The sequence below is a fragment of the Micromys minutus genome (genome assembly GCF_963924665.1).
Source record: "Micromys minutus genome assembly, chromosome: 3".
Lineage (NCBI taxonomy): Eukaryota > Metazoa > Chordata > Mammalia > Rodentia > Muridae > Micromys > Micromys minutus.
The window spans coordinates 26,061,104-26,067,933 of record NC_137972.1 but is presented as its reverse complement, the minus strand read 5'-3'; the positions used below and the strand labels follow the sequence as shown (position 1 = coordinate 26,067,933).

The following is a 6,830-nucleotide window of genomic DNA, read 5'->3' as shown; positions in this document are numbered from 1 at the left end:
TTTTTAAAAGTCTCTATTAAGATAAAGATAAATTATTATCTGGAGAGTCAGATGAGAAAGTAGTTAGGGTTGACACAGAGAGTTTCTGGGATAAGGGATGTCAAAAAATAAGATGTCAGATAAAACAAGAATCTTGTCCTAAGAGGACGAAACTATGGTTCACAGTTGTGACCTTGGAGGGGCATTTTGTTGTTGTTAACAAGAAAGGACAAAAAAAATGAAGTACACAGGAAGCCAAAAATCTTTACAGCTTAGCCCTATAGTTGCAGTTTTAGGTGACATTAGCTACTGCCTTTTAATCCTCATCCAGGAGGAGTAGTGATGGTTACTGCTCTAAGACAGGCACACCCTCTGTGAATGCAGTAACCACAGCACTTCCCCCCTCTCTCTGGAAGTTTCAGTCCTTCCAAACCTCAATCTTCTACCTTTTTCAGTGTTGGTCCAGCTGTTAGATACAAAGTGTAACTTTAGCAGGCAAAACACCAATGCACATACAAAAATAAAATTTACAAAGAAAAAGTATGTTGTCATTATACAGTGTTGGGTAGATGTTTCTTTCTACAGAGCCATCCTCATGGAGGCAGAGGAAAGAATATTCAATATTGACACCAACTCCGGCCAAGTATGGAGTTGAGGCCTAAGGAACTGATTCATCCGACCAGCCACACCATGTGGATTTCTGCCAGAGGCAGCAGACTAAAAAGATGGACAGAGTTCATCCCTAGCAGCAGGGGAACCTCCCTAAAGGGGACACTGGTGGACCGGTTTCGTTGTTCAGAAGAGAGGATTTTGGTTAGCCTTCTGGCATCCCTTCTTTCTTAAGCTGGGGTGTAGGGTATAAAGGAGTTAGGGCTTGGGAGGGGAGAGGGCTGGGGAGAGAGAACATTAGCAGGATGGGGAGAGGGAAGAACAGGCCTGCGCTGACCAGTTCAGACACTGGGGGTCCTAGCTCAGCAGCCAAAAGCTGGAGGTGGCCAAGGGGATTCCACCCAAAAGGCAGGCTCACCTTCGGTTGCTTTGTTGTTGCTGTGTGTCAGAGAAAAGAGGGTCACAGATCCCTTTCCTAATCTGTTTCCTTCCTTCACTAACATTCTCTGTGAGAGTTTACATAAAATCTTCACCTACTGGTTCCTTTCTCTTTTATATGAGGTTATCTCCTCAGTACAGAACTATGTGCCCCAGAGGAAACTTATAATATATAATAATTATATATAGTAAATATTGTAATATATATTTTTCATTATATGTTTATATAATATAATATATGTATAATATAATATAGTATACAGTATATAGCATATACTACATAGTATATGATCTATGGCATAATATATGATATAATGTATTATGTACAATATATAATATTTATAATATTATGTTGTACATTAAATTATATATTGTCTATAACATATATATTATACATTATATTACATATTATGTTATATATTATAAGGGAAACTTTTTAAAAGTTTATTTTATGTGTATGTGTGTTTTCCCTGTATGAATGTCTGTGCACCACTTGTGTGCCTGGTGCACTAGAAGGTAAGAAAAGGTTGGATTCCCTGGAACTGGGGTTATATATGGTCCTAGTCCACTGTATGGGTGCTTTATTGAATCCAGGTCCTGGAGAAGAGTAGCCAGTGCCCTTAACTGCTGAACCATCTCCCCAGCCCTGAGTATTCTATTCTTACTGGTCTTCGATATTTTATTCTTCTCCTTTCCACAAAAGGAAACCTGGCTTTCCATCCTAGCTTGTGCTGTGATGTCTGGATCAGAGGTTTCATTCTCCCTCCCTATGTGAAAATCCCCAGAGAGCATCACCAAGGCCCTGCGAGGCTGCTGACTGGGATGGGGGGTGGGGGGTTGGGGGTGGGGGGGAGTGGTCTGCGTGGAGATTTCTTGCACCTACCCAAATCACTCCCTCCGTTTCTGGTCCCTCTTGGGAGGCAGGAACCTCAGACCGGAAGTCTACACAGGCTTTCAGCCTGTCTGCATCTCACACAACCTCTGGGATGACACAGCCCCCAAAGCAGGTGAGATTTCGATTTCTTCTTCTCCACTTGGTTTGGGAGTGATCTTCACAGATCCTCAACATCCACCCTAATGGACAGTCAGGAGGATGTTGGCGAGAGTAACCTTCACTTCCTCCTTTCAAATACATCCCTAGATTTATTCAGTGTCCTTCCAGCTCTACCAGTGCCATCAACACTGGCCGTTTTTCGTACTCTACCTGGACCTTTTGCTTCCCATTTTCAACTCAAACTCATGCTTGCTGCAACCTCAGTCCCAGCCTCATTTTCGGGAAATCCACAACCTCCAAGGCAGCGTTCTACACGGCAGCTCTTCTGCCGTACTTCGAGCTGTGGTGCCCACTTGAGCTTTGCAGTCCCGGTTTTCTTCTGGTTTTGGGTTTCTGTCAATCCGGAAGCTAGAGTGTGACTCCACATCCAAGCCCACAAGGCAACAGGGTGTAATTCCCGAGATGGAAATCAGCTCCCAAGAACTTTGGTAATCAAGAAAAAGCCCCTTGTTGGGTCTGAGGATGAGGGTCAAGAAAATGACCACACAATCCAAAGGGTTTCTTCAGTAAAGCAAGTTTCCTTTTGCATGGCACATCCAGCGAGAGTCATGCTTGGTTTTTATATTCCCAACACTAAGGCTTCCTGTGCCTCACTCTGGGTGGTCAGACCGTGGCCTCACATTCTTAGATGACACGGGTTGATAACCAGAATGCAATTTTTAGGATCGGGTGCAACTGTGAGTACATATTTTGATTACAAGACATATTAACCTTGAGGAAATTTGAATTCCCACCTAGTGGCTTCTTTGATTTTTTTTTCTTTTCTTTCTTTTATTTAAAAAAAATGGAGCTATGCATTATTTAGTCCTTTGATAGGAAAAACAATATATTTCATTTATGTTTCCCACACTTAAAACCTGCTTTTTAAAGTTTTTCTTTTCTTGGCCTTTTGAGATGGTGTGGGAGTGTGTGTCTCTGTCTAGCCCTGACTGACCTGACTGGCCTCAAACTCAGTCATCTGCCTGCCTCTGCCTCTCAAGTGCTGGGATTAAAGGCATGGGCAACCACTGGCTGGTAAGATACGCTTTTTAAACAAAACTTCAGTGTCTCTACAGGACACTTCCCTATGAGTCATTGGTGAGGGAGGTCCTGGAGACTCCTAAAAGAATGTATCTGTGGCCATTGATCTTGGCTGCACCCTATTACTAGATGCTAAGACACATCTAAATTGTTGAAGACATGATACACTTTGTTTTCAGAACAGTGACGTCAATCTGGAACTGACCTGAATCTTTCCTGTTGACTAGCTTTCACAGTACGGAGGGGGTGGGGATGACCGGTGGTGTAATAGCGATGTGACTTTTATTGATCTTATGGAAGGAACATAAGATTCTGGTTGAGTTCAAGGCCTGTTCCCCAGGAAAGAATTCATGCCTGGTTCTGTAAACATGACCAAAAAGTCCACACATAGGCAGAGAAGTCATAGCTTCTAGGGAACCGTTTAAGTGTTTTCTTCTAAATGCTCACATTCTTCAACTGCCTTCTAAATATTCATTTATACCCATAGACTACTGCTGCTCTCAGCCTTGGCTAGAAGCTTCTTGCAGTGGGCAACAGTTAGGGCGGAGTCTCATAGATGGGGAAAGAGCTGAGAGTAAGTGGATGTTGAGTGCTCGATCCTAAATGACCTTTGTCTCCATCCCTAACCCTCCCCAGGCTCAGGACACATCGAGGAGAGAAGGTAGAAAGGGTAAAAGAGCCCGAGGATGGATGGGGAGGAGCGCTGAGAAATGCCAGCTTCTGGACGTGGTTGCCGCTGCAAACTTCTGCGCTGATCTGGGCAGTCAACATTCCAGCGTCGGTGTGGGAGGTGCCCCCGAGGCCCCGCCCCTAGCTGAGACGCTATTGGCTGTCCATGGCTGCAGGGACAGAGTTGATCTTCTCGGGGTGTGTATGCCCACGCTTCAGTGAATGGTCCCACACCCATGGGCACGTGGACAAGACGAACTGGACTCTGTGAGTCATTTTTAAAAACGGAGGACATGAAGGTGGGACGGAGACTTATGGGGGTGCGGGGGTGAGGGGAGACGTGGAGAGTAGGGGTGGGTGTGACCCAGTTACACGCTATACATGTATCAAATTGTCGAAGAATAAATTTTTTGTTCCTAAATTTTATTTATGAATTAATACAAAACATTGCAGACGAATGTGTCTTAATCCTCGTCCTCTTCCTCCTCCTCGTTCCGATTAATCTGGCAGTAGCTCTTTGCTTTTGCTGTTGGCGACAACACGCAGCCAGTCTCGGAGGTTGTTCTTCAAATATTTTTCGGTGAGATATTTCAAATGCCTTTTGGAGAAAGGCACCCCGGAAGAGACAGTGATCTTGCTCTTGCTCCGTCAAGATAGCCGGCTTTCCCCGTTCACCTTGATTCTCTCCTGGAGGAACTGCTCAAAATTGGCAGCGTTCATAATCCCATCTTCTTCAGGGTGAGTGCAGTCAAGGATGAACTTCAAAACCTGCTTCTTCTTCCCCCACCCCCTCGCTACAAGCTTTTTCACGGGCGCATGGTGGCAGAGGAGGCAGAAAGCGAAGAATAAATTTTAAGTAAAAAAATAAATAAATAAAGTAATAGGGCTGGAGAGATGGCTCAGCGGTTAAGAGCACTGCTCTTCCACAAGTCCTGAGTTCAATTCTAAGCAACCACATGGTGGCTCACAACCATCTGTAATGAGACTGGATGCCCTCTTCTGGTGTGTCTGAAGACAGTTACAGTGTACTTATGTAAAGTAATCATTTAAGTTTTATTGACAAAGCCACTGCAGAAGATTTCTAGATATACGTACTATATAAGCTTGCAAACAACTACTTAAGTGCCAGATGTTGGACCAGCTCATGCACAAGCAGCAGAAGAGGTGGGCACCAGACTAGACTAGCTGATGGCTCTGCCAAGCAGGGTGCCAAGAAGGGTCAAGGGAGCAAATGGGGACAAGGGAGCAACGGTACTTACGTTGAGCATTTTCCTACAAAGAGAACGGTTATAGGCTCATCCCTTAGGCTGACCTTAGACTGGTCAGTTATAACTGATTTAGAAATTAGAAAACTGACATCTAATTTCTGCTTCAAAGACTTCCCTGTAAGCCAACCAGCTGGCCATTAGATTTTCTCCTGCCCAGGCCAAGCCGAGTCCCTTATCCTCTTGCAGCTGGCTGTCCTGCATTGGAAAGGTCCCCCTGCCTGCTGACTGCTCCACTGGGGAGCTATCCTCTGGGCTGTGTCTTTCTGGGCTCTGCAAGTTTCCCAAGGGGCTGGCCAGGCCAAAGGGAACCTAAAGATAAGTCTTTTGTCCTTTATAAGGTAGGGTTTTGTGTCATGAACCTGCTCTAAGAGTAATTTGGGGCCCTGTGCTAGCCCTGTCTGGATCTGACCCTTTGCTTCAATATGCACCTGGATTCCACAATCCCAAATGTCTGAGTCTGGAGAAAACCAACAGCCTGTGCACCTTCACCACCTTTCTGTTCTTTCTAAGTCTCCAGTTTCTTGCAATGCATCTCCTGATTCAAAAGCAGAGAAATCATCACCCAAGACCCTGTTTTCCTTCAAAACCCACAAGTCTGTTTTCACACACACACACACACACACACACACACACACACACACACACCCCAGAAGATCCCATTACAGATGGTTGTGAGCCACCATGTGGTTGCTGGGAATTGAACCCAGGACCTCTGGAGGAGCAGTCAGTGCTCTTAACCACTGAGCCATCTCTCCAGCCCTTCTCCTTGGCTTCTTGAGACAGAGTCTCTGGATGCAGCCCTGGTTGGCCTTCAACTCACTCAGGCTGGCCTTGAACCCAGAGATCCACTTGCCTCTGCCTCCCAAGTGCTGGGGATTAAAGGACTGTGGTCACCACACAAGTTATCATCACTATTTCTCTCATCTCTTGTGTTCAGAGGTGGAAAGGCCAGTCTCTCCATGGGACTTTAGAGGGCATCCTTAGGTCTCAGAGACTCTGTCCTTTGTACTGCTCAGTCCCCTGTCCCTCAGGCCTCAGCTTCCAGGCCTTTCCTGTCAGCCTGGACTGAAGCCCAGCCATACCGCACCCTGCTGGGTCCCACAGTGAGATTCCTGAAAGAGCTGGCTTTCTCTGTCTCTACTTCCCTCCTCTGATGCCATTTTTACATTTTTACTCTTAACCCTTCGTACTTAGCAATGCCAAACCCCCACCTCTGCTACGGAATGATGTGTTTTCTTTACTCAAGCCTTGAGGTGACTAATTCACTGCTCAGAGTTTTGCTTGAGTGTGCGAATGTATGATTCAGCGCTTAAAGGGAGAAAATACAGAGTTTCATGGACTCTCCAAATAAAGCTTAAACTACATGGTCCGGTCATCAAAGACTAGAAATTTGTATAGAAAAATGAGAAACGAGCATTATGCCGATGAGATGGACTCTTTTCTCTATTAACAGCGCTACAACGCATAAACACTGAAAGGGAGATTGCCTTAAACAGGCTCCCTGGAATCCCGAGTCAGGAACTAGACTAAAATGACTAGATGGAGAAACAAATCAGTGTAAACCGGGAAGGTACGATGGCGAGGACAGTTATGGCTCCACAGCAAGTTGACAGTGGGGCGGGGCTGGTAAAAAAGGGTTCCTGTGTTTCAGAGCGACATCCAAGGTGAGCCTGGGCCAAGAGCGCACCTGGGCCAAGGCGGGGGCGGGGCCAGAGGAAGGGCAGCCACGCCCAAGCCCCGCCCCGAGCGGCCGGCCCTCTGGGGAGCCGGAAGCGAGGTGGAGGAGGCCGAGC

At 46.0% G+C, this 6,830-nt stretch overlaps 1 pseudogene across 1 annotated transcript; it reads right to left on the bottom strand.

The window, feature by feature from the left end:
• Window positions 1-4,233: 4,233 nt before the first annotated feature.
• LOC308418863 (large ribosomal subunit protein eL22-like) lies at window positions 4,234-4,588 on the bottom strand (annotated as a pseudogene). Its single transcript has one exon. The product of its transcript is annotated as a large ribosomal subunit protein eL22-like (transcript).
• Window positions 4,589-6,830: the final 2,242 nt, after the last annotated feature.